Source organism: Enhydra lutris, unplaced genomic scaffold, assembly GCF_002288905.1.
Source record: "Enhydra lutris kenyoni isolate GAN:26980312 unplaced genomic scaffold, ASM228890v2 scaffoldscaffold22, whole genome shotgun sequence".
Lineage (NCBI taxonomy): Eukaryota > Metazoa > Chordata > Mammalia > Carnivora > Mustelidae > Enhydra > Enhydra lutris.
In genome coordinates this window covers 35908138-35927602 of record NW_019154106.1, presented here as the reverse complement: position 1 = coordinate 35927602, position 19465 = coordinate 35908138, and the positions used below count along the sequence as shown (strand labels likewise).

Below are 19465 nucleotides of genomic sequence, written 5' to 3'. Positions count from 1 at the left end.
ATTATAGATGTGGCATTTGCAACCTCTAATGTGGGCAGATTATGCCAGTAAGAGAGAGAAGGAAAGGATTAGTGGCTAGGCAACCAACCATATTAAGCACATTCTGGAAGGGTAAAAAGAATTTATTTGCTTAGAATGAGTCTAAACGTCATTCTTGGAGAAGAGAATAATATGCAGAGTTATGAAAGAGTACAGAATATCCAGGAAATGGAACAAAATGTATTTTAACTAGAATATAGAGTACATAGAAGGGAGATGAAACTGCAGAGAGAGGTAAGTGTACTTCTTTTTTTGTTTGCTTGTTTTTTTGTTTTTTGGGTTTTTTTTTTTTTTGCAATTGTATGTACATTTTGTAGTTATCATGCTCCTATTAATATTTAGTACAAAAGTATGTTTTATCTCAAGGTATGATTGCAGGATACTCTTTCAAAATGTTCAGTAATGATTAGGAAAACTCTTTCTAGGTATCAGCCACCTTTGCTGATGGGTCCCACCCACTGAATCATAAATATTTGGCAGAGCTGATTATTGATAGAAATGTGCACAGCCTTCCACTGCGCCTTCATTCTTTCTGCAAATGTTGCCGTATTTGTATCTGTGGGGCTCAAAAGAGGAGAGAAGGGAGGAGCTTGGACCTGCAGGGAGAATCTAGTTCTTTCCATGAGTCGTTAGTCTAAGGAGAGGAGCTTGTGGAGTGAATAGCGGCCGTAGTGTCTGCCTCTCTCAGGTGCCAGTTTTTATCAGATCCTAGGAACATGAGAAATTGAGTAAACATGAGCCAGGATCCATTTCTCCTGTTAGATGTTTCCCCCTTGGAAAGTAATAGAAATTCACACCTCTGGTGAGTGTTTCCTTTTGCCCCCTGTGATTATCATTTGCTGTGATCAGAACCATTTAACATTTTAATAGGTCTCTGCCAGTGTCTTCTAGAGTGAAAGTGAAAATCAGTGGGGTAAAGTTTCCGAAACTCTGTGAAGTCCTGAAAGGAAGAGATTAATATAAACGGAAGGTGGTGATTCTATTATTCTAAAGATGCCTTTGGACTTTTCCTTCTGTAGAATCACAGATACCACGCAGGCCTTATAGCTCTCTTCCCCCTTGCTTTAGAATCTGACTACATACAATTTGCAGAATGGAAGGATCTGAAACCACTCAGCGTAAGAAGCTTGCAAAATCAATATAACTCCTATCAGTCAGAGACGCTAAGGACAAGATTCATTTCGTGCATCAAACAGAATGCAAAGCTGTAGATTCCTCTACTCCTGGTGAAATGTATTTCTGTACAGATACATGAAGTTAATAAAAGCTTAACACTTTGATTGTGTATTGGCAGGACTATTTTTCTCCGTGATTAATGATCTCATATTCCATGCCAATACTATAGCAAACCCTTCTGAAATTATTTACTACTTTTTGAAGGTAGCCTAGTCATCCTTTCTCTGATATGGATTTCTTTAATCACAAAGGATTTTTACTACCTCAGTTATTCATTAAGAATGTATCCCACCCTGTCTTCACTGCTGAACTTAATAAATGTTGTTGGCATAAATTCGTCACATATTATTGCAACTATATGTTTGTGCCTATCATATTTTATTTTATTTACTTATTTTTATTTTTTAACATATAATAAATTATTTGTTTCAGGGGTACAGGTCTGTGATTCATCAGTCTGTGTCTATCATATTTTATTTTTTTTAAAGATTTTATTTATTTATTTGACAGAAAGAGAGATCACAAGTAGGCAGAGAGGCAGGCAGAGAGAGAGGGGGAAGAAGGCTTCCTGCTGAGCAGAGAGCCCGATGTGGGACTCAATCCCAGGACCCTGAAACCGTGACCTGAGCCGAAAGCAGAGGCTTAACCTACTCAGCCACCCAGGTGCCCCTGTGCCTATCATAAACACACACATACACACATATATGTGTATATATACACACATATATACACATATATATTTTTAAACTAAGAACACTATGAAAGCAGGAACTATGTTTTAAGCATTTCTGATTTTCAGACCTCGCTCACAACTGCCTAAACATGTACACGGGCACATACACACACACACACACACACACACACACACACACACAGAGTGTGCTTAATCAGCTTGAATAAAGAAGAATGCTATTATTTTTGAGGGTCAGGTATCAAAAGAGTATAAAATAGCTTCATACTCTTTAAAGGCAAGCTATAATTTCAACTGCACTTAAACATCTAGTGATTTAGTTATTTTTTTTTCTCCCTGACTAGATAGTTGTTAACATCTTTCACCATAGGCACTGAAAAGGGAAGAGCATTTATTATATTTCACTGTATGCCCATTTAAACAATCTAGGACAGGGGCAAATGGATGGCTCAGTCTGTTAAGCATCTGACTCTTTTTTTTTTTTTTTAAAGATTTTGTTTATTTATTTGACAGAGAGAGATCACAAGCAGGCAGAGAGGCAGGCAGAGAGAGAGAGGAGGAAGCAGGCTCCCCACTGAGCAGAGAGCCTGATGCGGGGCTCGATCCCAATACCCTGGGATCATGACCTGAGCCGAAGGCAGAGGCTTTAACCCACTGAGCCACCCAGGTGCCCCAAGCATCTGACTCTTGATTCAGCTCAGGTCATGATCTCATGGTCATGAGATCAAATCCCAGTGTGGGCTATATGCTCAGTGCAGGGTTGGCTTGAAATTCTCCCTCTCCTAGTCTGGCTCGTATTCTCTTTCTCTTCTCTAAATAAATAAATAAAACCTTCAAAAAAAATCTAAGACAAACTATCTCTTCTCCTTGGATACATTCTCCCTGCACAGCATGTATTTCTAGACCCTGCAGAGATTAACACCTTTCTGAACCTACCATTGACAAATTATTTGTAAACAGTTTTGCCCTAAGTCCTCACTGCCTTTAAGAACCACCTTTTATCTGAAGACAGTTTTGGGAAAAAAAAAAAAAAGTTTAAATATCCCAAATGTCCCTTCCTTCTAGAGCAGAGGTTCTCTATGCAGACTATGCCTAATGTCTGCACTGACATTTGTGTCCATTTCCTACAAAGAGTTCTTATGCCCTTAGAAATACTATGTATTTGTTAATTTGTAAGTGTGTGGAAATTATTCTAGGATGAGTGTTCATATTTTTGTTAAGACTGTCAGTGAGGCTGGGGGCGCCTGGGTGGCTCTGCCTTTGGCTCAGGTCATGATCCCAGTATCCTGGGATTGAGCCCCGCATCGGGCTCTCTGCTCAGCAGAGAGCCTGCTTCCTCCTCTCTCTCTGTCTGCCTCTCTGCCTACCTGTGATCTGTGTCTCTCAAATAAATAGAATCTTTGAAAAAAAAAAAAAAGACTATTAGGCTGATAATCCACAAAAATTTATAAGAGCCATTGCTTATGAGCCATTATAGTGCTGATAGGCATTCAAACTCTAAAGTCAGAATGTAGTACAAAATTAACCCTAAATGTTCCTGAATATTCTGTACAAATGGCATGTCTCTCAGTTAGTCCAATAGAAATATTTTGTTTCCCCTTTTCTCAGGACTGGAAACAATTGCTTTTTCTTTGTTGGAACATCGGATGAACCAGTTGGCTTGTATTTAGGACTGTGTTGTCCCTGGGAAAGGAGAAGGTTGTTTCTTTCAATAAATTATTTCCAGTATGGCATGATGTTTACATTCTGAGGGACACTGCATTCTCACAAATAATGCACAAGTGTTTCCCTTTGTCCATATCCTCACCAACACCTGTTGTTTCTTGTGTTGATTTTACTCATTCTGACAGGTGTGAGGTGATGCCTCATTGTAGTTTTGATTTGCATTTCCTTGATTGTGATGTTAAACATCTTTTCACGTGTTGACCAGCTGTATGTCTTCTTTGGAAAAATGTGTATTCATGTTTTCTATTTCTTAATTGATTTTTCATTTTGGGGATATTGAGTTTTATAAGTTAATTATATATTTTGGATATTAATCCTTTATTGGATGTATCATTTGCAAAAATCATTACCATTCAGCAGGTTACCTTTTAGTGTTGTTGATTATTTCCTTCACTATGCAGAAGGGTGCTATCTTTCTTGATGATGACATTTCAAAGAGATGGTTCCCAGGTCAAATGAGAAAAATATTCTTAGGTCTCAAAGCTGGTAAGTGGCTTTTTTATTATATGAAGAATTACATATATTTCAAAGAAAGAAAGAGCTTCAAAGTTTTCTAAAGTAAATGCCCTGAGAAAGAGGGAGAGACTTCTTTTTCCCTTATTTTCAACAGGGAAAATCAAGCCTCTTATTATTGACTTTGTAAATTTTTATCAACTTGTGAAATATAATCTATTTCACAGATATGGAGGCTGAGACCAGAGAGTTATAATGATTTCCTAATGTCTCACTAGTAGGTTAGTGACAATATCTGGAAATCAAATTTTGATTTTCAAGTTTTATATCTTATCTAATGAATGGCTACAATATGCACCATGACTCTGATATTTCTCTACTATTTGTCTTTTTTTTTTTTTTATTCTTCCATGTTTTCAATCCAGAAAGTATTGCTCTAATAAGGGTTTTCTTTTCTAAGTACAGCCATCACGGGATTCATGCAGTGCCTGCATTGCTATGAAGGGTGATGGTGAATGGTGATGTCTAAGTCAGTATATGTGGACTTGAATGTGTTTATTTGGGTAAATTTAGGGATTTTTAAAATTTCTTATGTAACACTTTTAATTTGAGGTCTTTATGCACATGCACACACATGCATAATTTTATATAAAAACAACAAAGTCTATCTTCTTCTTTTCTTTGTTTGCTCATACCTTCCTTTCATAAATTTCCTCTCCCTGCAACCCTCCTCTGCTGACTCTTAACCTTTTTTTTTTTTTAAAGATTTTATTTACTTATTTGACAGAGAGAGATCACAAGTAGGCAGAGAGGCAGGCAGAGAGAAAGGAAGGGAAGCAGGCTTCCTGCTGAGCAGGGAGCCCGATGCGGGGCTCGATCCCAGGACCCTGAGATCATGACCTGAGCCGAAGGCAGCGGCTTAACCCACTGAGCCACCCAGGTGCCCCAGACTCTTAACCTTTTTGATTTCAAATTTGTATGCTTACTAACATGATCCTATCTATATAGGCACATTCAGACACAAACACTTATTTGTACATTCACAGAGCATGATTCATTGTTACTAGTGTTATATAAATGCATCACACTTTTAATTTTTCCTCTTATTACTTAAACATACCTCATGGCTCTAATTGACGTGTAACTTAACCTTAAAATAATATAGTGTATCATGTTGTCAAAGAAAATCAGAGCCAGACAGTAGTTGAAGCAATAAAAAAAAAAAAAAAAAAAACAAACAGATTTTTACTCAGGGACTATTGCAGTTGAGGAAAAAGAGATCTCTGTATAGAACTGAGCTCAACTTTACATACAGCATGGACAAATAGGGATTTCCAGCTAAGGAGTGGGATGAGGTCAATGGATGGAAAATGATGAAGAAGAAACATTAGGAGTATGGGAGGGCTCTGGCCAACCCAGGATTCTTACCGAAAGCAGACTGAAAATGTCAGATATTACCTGGAGAATGATGGAGGGTGAGGACTTGGATCTGATATTCAAGATGCCCAGATACTGGAGGTGGGAGTTCTGGCTAAACTAAGCAAAAAAATAATATACTAAAATAATAAAATAATAAACTAATAAACTAAGCTAAGCAAGATTCCTGCTACAATGTGGTCCTATGGTCCTGGCAGATGCTGAGGAACTTGACTAAAGTTTGATCAGGGAGAGTCCTTGTCAGTGTACATAACATGATTTATCCAGAACTCTTATTTTGTTTCCAGATATTTATGATTAATGTACCTTTAAATTTATGTTTGCAAGGCCCAGGACTTTTATATCTATGAATACATTCTCAAGTGTAGGATTGTTGGGAGTTGTGTGTTTTTTTTTTGTTTTTTTTTTGTTTTTTAGTTTAAAATACTCTAGCCAAAAGGCTTGTGATACTTCAGGTTTTGACTGTATTTATATGTGAGACCCTCTTTCTCCCAAAGGATGATTTTCTAGCTGTCTTTTACACAGGAGCACAGAATGAATTCTGCCACACATCTATAGTCAGCTTTGGCTTCCCTTCGTTCACACTGGTAGACCTTGAAAGAAAATTACCTTGCAAACATCCTGGTGGTCACATGGACTGTTGAGTCTGATAAAAAGAAAAGGGAAAGAGTGCCTTTAGGTAATACAAAGGTCTTTTAACAAAACAGTCCATGACCTTTCTGCCAAGATTCAGAGGAGTTTCATAGTTCTTCTGAATCTCCTGAGGGCAGACATTGCAAATGTTTCCCATGCTGCAACCCCCCATGGCCACCAACTTAATATCTTGGCCAAGCCAAGTAAAAGTCATTTTTATTCAATCTGCTTGCCTATGAAATATAACAATATACACTTTGGAACAGCTTTGACAACTGCAGGGAGAATAATTTAAATCTTTCTTCCTTTTGATATACTTTTGAGTTATTAATCTGACTATATATATTCCTAAATACATATTTCTTGGCATTTCACAGAGAAATAAATCTCCTATAGAAAGTAGTTAAAACTCCTGAGCATGGTGTTTAAGAGTTTTGATATTTGAATTTTACCAATTTCTTCAGGTTTTACCCAGTAGTTCAGTGAGTACCCTATATGCACTTTAGATTATGTTGTTTCCTGGTTTATAATATATATACACTCAGCACTTCCCTTATACATTGTCATTACGTATATCATTCTCTCTGCTTAGGATACCTTTCCCTCGATTGCATTTAATAATCCTATGTGTCATTCAAGGCCCAACACAAATATGTTTTTTCCATGAAATTTTCCATAATTGTTTAACCTGAAGTTGATCTCTCTTAATGCCTTACTCCTGTCACATTTTGTCATATGCTATCCTCATCATGACGTGGGTTCTTCTTTCCTGTATATTACATGCTACTGGATTAGGGATAATGTATTGCTAATGTTTTTTTTTTTTTTTTTTCCTCAAAGATTCCTACATGTAGGAGGAACCAAGAAAATATTTACAGGGTCCATAATTTATTATAGAGACCATATAATGTGATATTTTGTCATCAAAGGTATCCAGGGTTGAAAACCAGTCATTTACTGTGACCTTGGAGAAATTATTCTGAACCCGTGCTTTCTTGCTTGTGAAATGAATATAATATCACTTACATTTCTGGGAAATTATGAGAATTAATCATCTATGTAAAACTGCCCGTGTCTGATATATACTTGTATATAATAAATACTGGATAGTGTTTTTTTAAGCATAAATGACAGGGGGTGCCTGGTGGGTCAGTCAGTTAAGCGTCTGCCTTTGGCTCAGGTCATGATTCCAGGGTTCTGGGATCAAGCCCCACATCAGGCTCCCTGCTCAGCGGGAAGCCGGCTTTCCCCTCTCCCTCTCCAACTCCCCCTGCTTCTGTTCTTGCTCTCGCTCTCTCTCTCTCTCTCTCTGTCAAATAAATAAATAAAATCTTAAAAAAAAAAAGAATAAATGACAGGGAACTATGGTTATGGCTGCCATAATAAGTGATTCTTTAAATGTATGTAGAAACACTGCAAACCTGTTGAACAGAAGTTTGCATTTCTGCAATTATTATTTTTGTTATATTTCTGTGGGAAAAGCAAACCTTAAGATCTTATGACACTACTCCAGATCTTTGAATTTTATGAGGCTTAAATCTGAAGACATTGGACACACTCTGGAAGACTTTTTCATTTAAAACAAAAGCTTAAAAACAAAGTAAATTGGAAACATTAAAACATTACTCCAAGATAAGCTTTATTTCTATAATTTTTGCATTTAGAATAAAGTGAGAAATATTCATTCTGACAGGACAGCAAAGGAGCAAAAAGTGTAAGGAAGGATTTGAAGAATGGTGAGGACAAGTCTCAGGACATAGAAACCAGTTTGTAGGAGCTCCCACTGGCCTGACCTAGGATCATCATTAAATTAAATAAGTATTAGTAGAAAAAGGAAGAGATACATAGTTCTAAGCATTCATTATTCTATACAGACTAGTGTATAATTATTCATTAAAATACTATCTGATAATTAATTTCAAAATGAAGGAGTGGATAAAATATATGACATATGACAAATTCTGAAAAGAAAGGAACTATATAGCTCTAAGAGGTGACTTCATGGAGAAAGGGAGATGAGATGATTTTTCTATCTAGATTGACAAGAGTAGGTGAAGGCACTCCAGGTTGATGTGAGAACAGTTTCAGTTAATTCATGGAAATGAAAATAGACAAAACTACATTTAAAGATTTTTGAGAAATATTCTTTGGTTGATAATTAAATATGGCACACATAAGAGGAAAGATACAGAAACTGAGCAGAGAAAACGGAAGGAGAATAAAGGTCATTTCAAGCTAGAGGGAAGATGGCCTTGACCTTGACGAAACCAAAAAGCACCAATATTTTAAGTGATAAGTTGATGCCAATAGAACTGTAAGTTCAGAAAACCTGATTTGAGAGCAGCGCATTAAATGGATTGAGAAAAGAAATCAATTAATATATAGTGCTATAAATAGATAATGAGGATTTGAGCTAGGACAGTAGTTACAAGTAAAAGCGTTTAAATATTCAGAGTTAGAGAAGAGATGAGATTGAATCAAAGAGCTGATTGTCTTTGAGAACTAAAGAAAATAATTAGCTAAATAATGGCCCCCGAACTCCCATCTTGAGTGAAATTGAACATGTTTATTGTCAACATTGACACCAATGGGAAAACTGAACAAAATGTCAAATCCCTTTGAAGGCACTGGAGAATCACTAGTGCACAAGGTGGCAAGTACTCAAAGGACTAATCTCTGAGAAATGAAGTACTAAGAAGTTAACAACAGAGGCTATGCAGTAGATTATTTAGAAATATGAGCACCACCATTCTTGTACACTCATTTACAATATGATTTTGAATATTTTCCCATGAAGAAATGAAGTGTATTTTTCTGCCTCTTGAATGTGTCCTGGACTTGTGACCCACTTTGTGACAGATGCAGTATGGCAGATGGGATGTCATACTACTCCGAAGCCTAAATCTGAAAATACTCCTTTATTTTTGCTGATTTTCTTAGCACCCTAACCAACTGGAATATGAATAAGCACAGGCTAACTCTCTTGGTGATGAGGGACATATGAGACATTATCTTCACTCACAACTGATAGTGAGTCAACCACAGAAACAGACCCATTTAATTGACCAGGAAATGATCACAGAAGCAAAAGCAAGCCCAGCATGAAGGAGCCATGCGCAGATGAGCTTAGGCCAAATTTATGACATTAAGAATCATGAAATAAATAAATGACAATGAAATGGACAAATTTCTAAAAATAATGAGTATTACTAATATTGACATAGGGACAGTTAAGGATATCTGAACAGTCCATATCGCTTAAAGCATTAAATCTGTAAATAAAGACCTTCTCACAAAGGAAACTGCAAACCAGATGGTTTACATGTCAATTCTACTCATTCAGGTGAGAAATATTGCCAATCTCACACAAATTCTTTCAGGTAATAGGAAAAGAAGGCGCATGTCCCAATTTTTTATGAGCTAAACATAATCTAGATATGAAGCTTTATATGGATTTGAGGACAAAGGACATTATAACTAAATTTCTCCCATGACAATAACTGTAAAAATCCTAAACAAAATAGTAACCAAATGAATCTAACAGAATTGTATATAACAAACAAAATTATTGATTTCCGTAATGAGAGTTTGATTTAATGTAGTCATTAATCATATATGAAATGAATCCATATAATCCAGCACATCAATAGTGTAAAAGAAAAAAATGTATGTGATCATCTCAGTGGATACATTTGTGAGACCAGTTTTTCCTGTGACACTGCTACATTACAAATTACTCTGAAAGTCTGATTTATGGCTTAAAATCAAATTTAGTTTTCAACTCATGTTGAAGCATCACTAGGGTGTGTCTGCTTCAGAGTATGAATCAAATTCAGGTTTGCTGTATATGTTTTCTTTCTGAAGAAGCCTGAAGTTGCGGGAGTTATCTGGGGGAATTTCTTCATGGGGCCATTAGCAGGAGAATGAGAAACTAAGCCAAATTAGACAGACAACATTTACAGTCTTCAACGTGTCCTGTCCATTAATATTCTGTTGAAGTGTCACATGACCAAATGAATGGTGTGGGGGGTTCTCTCCTGCCTACATGTGTAATGTGGCCAAGGGTGGGAGGAACAGAAGAGCTGTAAGCAAATAACATACACCACAATGAAAAAAAAGAAAAAAAAAAAAAAAACCTAAAATATTGGACAGCATTCAGATCCCACTCATGATTAAAACTGAACAGATTTAGAAACCAGAAATAAAAGAAAACATTTTTTATATCTGATTTTAAAAAATTGAAAAGTTAACCATAAAAGCCTATCAGAAATACCATATTTGTGGTCTTGAAAGTTTTTCCCCCTGCAGTCTGGAATAAGAAAAAGGTGTCTCTATCCCTGTAATTTGGAATAAACAAAGGATGTGTTTATTACACATTTTACTGAACATTGTAGAACAGTCCTTGGTCCTTGATAGCAAAGTAAGATAAAGAATTTAAGTAAAAGACTTAAGGATGGAAAAAATAAAAAATACTTTTGCAGACAATATGATTATACTTGTAAGAAAATACAAAATGCTCCACAAATAATTTTTATAGTTGATAATTTGCTGAATGCAAAATCATACAAAAATCCATGTTTTAATATGCTAGCAACATATCATTTTAAAAGTTTGTAAGATATAATATTTATAATCAGATAAAAATATTTTTCATACAATTACAAATTTAAGTGGTACAACTCCAGTGAACAACTTTGAATATAAAAGATGAATAATTTGATCTATACTTATATTATTAATGTGTATTCATCAGAAGACACCATTAAGAGATTTAAAATTCCAACAGCAGGAGATAATTATGTTTTCAATACACTTAACCATCAAAGAGCTCATGTATGGACTATATAAATATCACCTACAAATAAATAATAAGCAATGGGCAAACCAATGCACAAAAAGCAAAAGGCATGAGCAGACATTTTATAAAAAAATAATATTTAAGGCGCCTGTGTGGCTGAGTCAGCTAAGCATCTGCCTTTGGCTCAAGACATGATCCCAGGATCCTGGGTTTGAGCTCCAGGTTGGGTTCCCTGCTTAGTGGGGAGTCTGCTTCTCTCTTTCCCTTGACTCCTCTCCCTGCTTGTGTGCTCTCTCACTCATTCTCTTTCAAATAAAGTATTTTTTAAAATATCATATTTAAATATCATTTTTTGTAAGGTACTCACTTTGGATCACCAGTAAAATATAAATTATAGCTAAAAATGCAGTACTATTGTACAACCAGTAGAGTGACTGAAAATTTAAAAATACTGACAATACCACAGTTTATAAGACTTTGAGGCAATTGAAACTCTTCACCTCTTCTATGATATAGCTGATTTGGAAAATTCTCTGGCAGTATTTACTGAAGCTGAAAATGTATTTTCTATAATGAAGCAATTCCTTTCTTAGTTATGTACTTGGCATACATGTATTTGTATGTTAAATACAAGGCCTATGAAATATTCATATTCATAACAGTCAAAACTTGGGGAAAAAGGTGTCTGTTGGCATTAAAATAGATGCATTGCAATATAATTACTCGTTACTATACTATGCAGTGATAAAAACTAACACACTATTTCTCCACATAATATGGACGAGTTTCACAAACTCCATGTTGTATAAAACAAATCAAATAACAGGCATTCAACATTTGCATAAATTTCAAACATAGGCAAGTGATTATGAAGTAGTAGAAATAAAAATATTGGTTATATTTGGGGAAGAGAGTGAACGTAATAAATGGGTGGAGTCAAAGAATTGTCATCTAGGGAGAATGGTTCATTTTTAAAATTTCCTCTATGTTCACTTTATGAGAGTTCATGAAATGTGTCCTGGGGATTGTGTAGTTCTTTTTTGCATAAGTGCTACAACTCAGCAGAATTCTTATTTAAAAAGAATGACCTGAAAACAGTAGTATCAGCTGAAAATTACAGCAAGTATTCACATACATTTACTCACTGATGAAACATAATTAATATAGCTATCGTAAAATCACAAACAAATTAGATGATCTACTATCATTTTCTCTACCTGGCATTGTTTAGGAGGTCTTAGCCAGTAAAATTAGCAAAGAGGAAAAAAATAAGAGTTATGAGAATAAGAGATGGTATTATTGAAAGAAAATATTGCCGTCCACTTGAAAAAGCCAAACAAATCAACTAGCAACTACTTGTTATAGTTACTTTGTTTAATACTACTCTTCTTTAATAAGATACCTGGAATCAAGATCAACTTAGTCAATAGCTTTAAAAGAAGCCAGCAACATTCATGTAGGCAGTGGAGTGGAAAAATCCACCACATTAACAGCAATAAGTCTAACATGAAATGAGCAAAAGTTACTTTGAAGTAACTTTAAAGCATTGCTGAATCATATAAAAGTCCTAAAATAATATATGAAACCATCTGTCTTTGGATTGAAAGCTACCCTTTTGTTACATATTTCCTTAAATATAACTATAATATGAATGCAGTTTCAATTAAATTCCCTATAGGAGTTTTTATGAAATGGACAAACTGATTCTAAAATTCACTGAGAATACACAGATACAGAAAATTTATCAATAAAACTATGAATAAAAACAGGGGAAAATATAGGAAGTAACAAATTGTAGCACACAGCTTTAATAATTAATCCATGATTTAGTGTTGCAACCAATTCATCAATACATCCTAATAGAGGTCCCAAAACATACAGTAAAAAGGAATTTGGTACATCAGAAAACCTCATTTCAAAATCAGTGGAGAAAGGATTGTCACAATTGTGCTAATACAATTGGCTATGCTTATCTAAATTATATTGCCATCTTTTAATATACACATACATGAAAAATACATAAATACAATATATTCCAAAATTAACTTTGTAGTTTAGCAACAATTACCCAATATATCTTCACAACCACTTTTAAAGAACAGTATTGGCATGTAGAAGATCTATTTGTGCAAGAGCAGTACACATACCATAAAGGAAAAGACTTATCCCCTTGTATATTTAAAAAGAAATTGGGGAGTTAGTAAATGTAAAAATCTATAACAGATTTGGAAAATATATTCACTATAATGACAGTTAAAAACCTTACTGGATAGGAGCTTCTTTAAATCAATAGATGAAATAACTGTTATGGGTTGAGTTGTATCCCCCAAAATTCATATGTTGAAGTCCCCCCACCCCTTAGATATAACATCATCTGGGGATGGGTGTCGATAGAAGCTACCATGTTAAAATAGGTCACTAGAATGGGCTCTAAACTAATATGAGTGGAGTCCTTATAAAAAGGGAAGATGAGTCATAGAGTCACACAGAGAAAACCATGTAAAGACATGTAGGGGAAAGATATGATCTGCAAGCCAAAAGAGCAAGGCCTGAGACAGAATTTTCCCTCACAGGCCTCATAAGGAAACAACTCTACCAACAGCTTGATTTTGAGTTTCTAGCCTCTAGAATTGTAACACACAAAAAATTTCTGTTGTTTGAGCTACCCATTCTGTACTACTTTGTGACAGCAGCCCCAGCAAGCTGTCACAAAAACTAACCCAAAATATGAATGGGTAGAAGGCATACTCAGATGATCCCTAAGGGAAGAAATGCAAGTAGAGCAATCATTTTCCTTGTCTACATTTTCCCTGTACACACACACATTTGCCATAGCATACATAAATATACACAAACACACACTACTTGCCCATTTATTCCTTCAATAGGATCTTAGGGTAGTAACTCGATCCTTCTGAGCTCAATTATTTTATGTTTATAAAATGAGAATTACATACTGGTCTTACAAAGACCATAGGAGAAAAGTAAGAAAAAAATATGTATAGATGATATGGAGTTAAATGTCTTTCCTTCATGAAACTTGTTAACAAGTCTGTTCAAATTTTACTCTAATTACTGTATTTATTTACTGATTTCATAGATAATTTTTTTTTCCCCATTACCTCTTTAATAGCAATAGAGATTCTTAGACATGTTTGGGAAGGGCTGTCTTTTCTCTGGGCTTCCTCCCTACCTACAGAGATGAAGCAAGACCCCCACGTTCTGCCCTGACTCTACCCACAAGTATGTCTCCCCAGTGTCAGAACCTGTCTAAACATTTGAAATACATTGGTTCAGGTCATATCTCATGTTGTGAGATGTCAAAGACCTTAGGAAGAAGTGTGGTGATATCATGGAAAATATCTGTTTCCGAGAGGTACCTAATGAACCATCTTCAACCTGTCAAAGACGGTATTGTTCAGGAATTTCTCTGTGGTTTAGAGAACACTTAATGCAAAATAAAACCTTTGTTGTAAGACTGTTTTGTTTTCAATTTTCTCCTTTTAGGTGGAAGAGGAAAAACAAAACATCCTAGTAATTAAGGTTTCAATGATCTAGATTTTGCTTGAAATGCAAGCACCTTTGATAGTGTTTAAAGAGGCTGAACCCCAGTGGAACTTTTTGGGGGGCTCTCATGCGATTTTTTTCTGTGTTAGACAGGACTATGAAGAGCTAGAAAAGCAGCTGAAAGAAGTCTTTAAGGAGCGAACCAACATCCTCCATCAGCTGACAAAGACATCAAGAGAACTTGATGGAATTAAAGTCAACCTTCAGGTGAGACCGAAAACTAATTTTCCAGGCAGCAAAGCCTGAGAAGTCACCCAGTTTGTCTCGGTGGATTAGCATTAAAGACTCCTGCATTTTTTAACCAGTTTTGAATATGTTTCGGGGTTTGACCAAGGGAGTTATTTATTATCATATGAGCTTTGAAAAGAAATGTCATTTGAAATCCAGTCTGGGAATCTGTGGTTTGCAAATTCAAAAAGGAGAAAATTATGTACTTGGCAAGGCCATCAGTCTCTCATAGCTTCTAAGATCAATTTGACCCCTGTGTTGAAAATAGGAATGATCTCTAGAAGAGAATTTTTAATTCCACAAAGGATAATTCTCAAGAATCTTTAATAATCCTCATTGCTAAAATGGGAAAATGTCTTAGAAAGTCAAGAGTCATCTATGAAAATGTATTAATACTCCATGAAATCTCAACCAAAAACTAGGTCTATATCTGATAAGATGAATTTTCTGAAATATCTGATATTTTGATATTTGAGTGAACAGTGAATTTTTTGAGGGCATAATTTTAATTTTCATAATGTGTCTATCTGTAAGATAGGTACTATTGATGTGATTTTTTTTCTTATTATACATGAGGGATTATGCTTAGAAAAGATAAGTTATTTTTGAATGTCACAAAAGAAACCAGAGTTTAAATACAGGAAATCTGGCTTCAGGGCTTATGTATTAGTTACTGCACAAAACCATGTTTCTGAACCATGTGGAGTCAGTGCTGTCCTTAGCTTTCTTTTCCTTGAAGGTGATGATAATGATGATGATGGTGTCCATAGCCACAACAGTTTATTGAAAATGGTCAAGGCCTTGTGTTAGGTATTCTTTGTACAATCTTTATTTTTTACATAAAGACTGCTCTGGTTACTAGTAGTTTCATCCTGTAGGTAAGAAAACAAGACCTAGAGAAAGGTTAAGCAGCTATAGGGGACACAGAGAGAATTAGGTGACAGCGCAGGTGTAGGAGCCCAGTGCCCAAGCTCTTGTTCTAGAAGTTATGTTGCAACTTGAGGACATAAAAATAAGAGCAGAAAAACCACCCATATTCCATTAGAGTACAGAGACAGGCAGCAGGATAAGGACAGTGCTGCGATGTAAGAATATATAGAACGTTAGGGAAGCCCTGACTTGGATGAAGAGGGAACTAAGTGAAATTTCTGTAGGAAGCTGACACCAGAGTTGCACCTTTTCATTATGTAGAAATTCACCAATTATATGAGGCTGCAAAAAAATGCAAAAAAAGGTGCAGGTGTACTGCACCTTTTCAGACTCCAGAAACACCTGGCACTTCGAAACTCTATCATGCATATGGTGAGATGCCCGTGTGTGACCAGGACACAGTGTCTCACTGGTAGCCTAAGTTAAGACACCCAGTCACATTCTGAAAAATTGCTTGATAAGAATGTATAATTTCACAGAATCATGTTTCTTAAAAGGGTAACAATTGTACCACTGAATGTACTTGCAATTTTTAAAATGCCTTTCTTTTTTCCATTTCCTGTCAGCCAGTGTACAAGGTATTTTTCATTTTTTATCTTATTAAATCCTCTTAGCAATCTCTTCACAAAATTTTACTCATCAAATGAGGAAACAAGTCTCAAATAGGCCAAGGAAGTGCCTGGTCATATATCTGATAAATACTGATTCTAGGTTTTAAACTCACAGTGAATACTACATAGCCCATTCTACACTATTCTTCTAGTGGGACTTCATGAAGATAGGAGCTTTGAAAGTCTTGTAATCTTTTCTCTGTAACCATAGCCCCAGGATGGGATGGTAATGGATGGTAACACAGGTCAACCAATAAGTATTATGTTGATCAGTTAGTAGGTATCACAACCTTTAACATCCTTATAGGAACTAAGAATATTTTCCAAGTATACTCCACTTCCCTGGACATTTCTGGGTAAATGATAATTAAGAACACGCTGGCTCTCCTACTGAAATATATATCTTGCTGACTCCTGTCTGTACCTGCACTTTCCATTTCTGCATCTCATGTTCTTTTTCATTTGTTTGTTTTTTTATTTTAAATTTCTTGAAGACAGTCATCTGCTTGATCATAGTTTCCTTCAGAATGCCCAGAATATAACAGATGGTCAATAAATGAATAGGCATGTTTTAATGTATTTTCCATCAACTATTTTTCCACATCCGTTTTGTCCTCTGAGCTTTCCAGTAACTGTCTAAAGTAGACACTTCAAAAATCTCATCCCTGATCTTCACCTAAGGAAGTCAAAGAGCAGATTCCGTGACCTGCTCCAGGCTATAGATGCGGGGCTTGATCTCAGGACCCCAGTATCATGATGTGAGCCGAAGGTGCTTAACTGACTGAGCCACCCAGGCTCCCAGAAAGAAGTTTCTCTCATACAATTCAGCCCATCACATCCCAATCAGAATGCTGATTTCACTGTATGAAAGTTGCCTGATTTTAGCATTAGACTATAAAATTTGTGAAGGCAGACACTGTGCCTCTGCACAGGACTTTGCATAATTCATGATAAGTATTTGTTAAATAGATATTAAGTAAACAAAGTATTTGCCATTCCTAAGATTGTCAATTTTCTGCCTGCCACAGCTGCTTTTCCTGCAAACAATATCACTCCTCCTCAGTTTCAACGTCTAATATCAAGAAAGGTTACCCTGTTAAATAGTTTATTGAGTACAAATAAGAAAGTTCTTAGGGAAGACTTAATGGGAGGGATTCTGTAATGAGAATAGCTCAGTGCGCTTTTCTGCTTGAAGTCACGGTCTGTGGATGTTGAATTCGCCAGAGTAAATAAACACTAATGACTGAGATGATACTTTATTTTTCCCCCTTTATACCCTATCTTGTCAGAGCAGTTACAATTTTACATAGCCTTAGTTTTTCTGTGTATTCTGCTGCATTACTCATTAATAATAAATAGACAAGACCAAACAGGTACATGCTTTTGGGCTTCTTTGATCGTGAATTATGTCATTACTTAGCAGATTCAGAAAGGTCTTTTACGTCTGTGTGAATTTGTAGAAACGATGCCAGAGCTGGCTTGACATGCCTGCAGAGAACACAATGAAACTTCAGCTGGAGAGCAGAAGATGTGTTTTATACTCACTTGTAAAGAGACCTAGGTATTGGAGAGCGTTTTCCCCTCCACCGAACCTCTAAGGGCTGAGGCTCAGTTTATTCCCTTTCACCACTGGGTAGCACCTGTGCTTGGTATCATAAATTCCTGTGGGCATCCTTAGAGCCCTGACGAGCACCGTGCCTCATTTGCACCTTCTTGTTTCAGGACAGAAGAGCAGTCACACCTGTGCCATAGAGACAAAAGTAAAGTGAGCCCCAATTTATCACTTGAATAAGATTTTCTTTTCCCACTTTTCTTACCAGTCTTTGAAAAATGATGAGAGATCTTCCAAAACTGATGTTGAGAAGCTTCTGGAAATAGGTCAGAGACAAAGGTAAGACTGGATTTCCTTTCATTTTCTCAGTTCTTTTTTTTTTCCCCAGAGTGTCAAACTCCACTCAAAAATTTCACAAAAATCGGGTCATTCAAAATGCATTAATTCACTTCTCTTCTTACTGACTCTTGAAGGGCTCAGAATCTTACTGAAATGCAGGTTTGTATACAGTAAATCTATGGTGGGGCTGGAAATTGTGCATTTCTAGCAAGCTCGCTAGTGATCATAACGCTATGTTGCTTGTCTGCAGATCACAGAATGTTTACATATCTGTAGAATTTTCCCCATTATCTTAGTAAGATAGACCCCAGCAAGTCTGCCGGTCAACAGACATATGCAATAATACTGATTTCAGTGGGCAGTATGTAATAGTATCAAAACTTAATTAAGGTGGTAATGGTGGGGATGGTGAAGAATGGGATAATCTTATTAACAATATAAGTAGAATTAATCTAATCTTATTAGTGTTGGATTGTGTTTTTTTAAAGAAAGTGTATTGTGAGATAGATTTCTATGCAGTATGAAAAGCTATATGATTTGAAATTGCCTCTCAAAAGAAAAAGAAATATACTTTAAGTAGAAACAAGCTACTATTTGTTACACACTTAGAGGCTCTGCCAGATGCTTTATATATATTTTCCCATTTCACCCTCACTGTTGTCTTATAAACAGTTATGATTATCACTGTTTAATAGGAAATGGTTGCTTAAAGGGCCTAAATGAGTTGAAGAGAGTTGTATTAGGTGGAATTTACTCGACTGGTCTCACCCAGTAGCCACACCTTTTCACGTTAGTTATCTGATCACAAAGCAGCCTAGATAATCTTCATAGCAGAAGATCAATTTCAGTGTTTTATCCAGAGTTTGAAAACTTATTTAAAATGTGTAACTTGTGTAATGTACACGAAGTCAGAAAAGAAAACTCAGTAAATTCTAACAATAGGTAATGTCTCAGAAGGATATGACATTAGATATATTAATTTTTGTTGATTACTTAGAAAGAGATATATAAAAATCATGGTTCCCTGAAGGTGAAGCAGGCTGTGTATCTCATTTTGAAAAGAAGAGATACTAATAAACCGTCAAAGAAAAAGAGTATTATTTTGGAATATTAAAAAATATTGACTGATGGCAAATTTAGAAGTATTATCTGAGTCTGAACAGCACACTGTGTTGTAGATGCCATCTGTCTGAATGTCCTGCTCCTCCTAACCCTGCTTCCTTTGGGCTGCTTGCCACCTAACACTTACCTGCAGAAGTGGTCTCAAGAAGTCATGCTTCTTTAAT

The 19465-nt window shown here is 35.9% G+C and overlaps 1 protein-coding gene across 1 annotated transcript in view; it reads left to right on the top strand.

Annotated features, from left to right (window-relative positions):
* The first annotated feature begins 14612 nt into the window (after positions 1-14612).
* The window catches only part of LOC111149780 (leucine zipper protein 2), a 251071-nt gene continuing 246218 nt past the window's right edge, over positions 14613-19465 (top strand). Inside the window, exons 1-2 of the mRNA XM_022507043.1 lie at positions 14613-14726; positions 18109-18179. The gene's annotated coding sequence lies outside the window, so the exon portion shown is untranslated. The remainder of the gene's footprint in view (positions 14727-18108; positions 18180-19465) is intronic.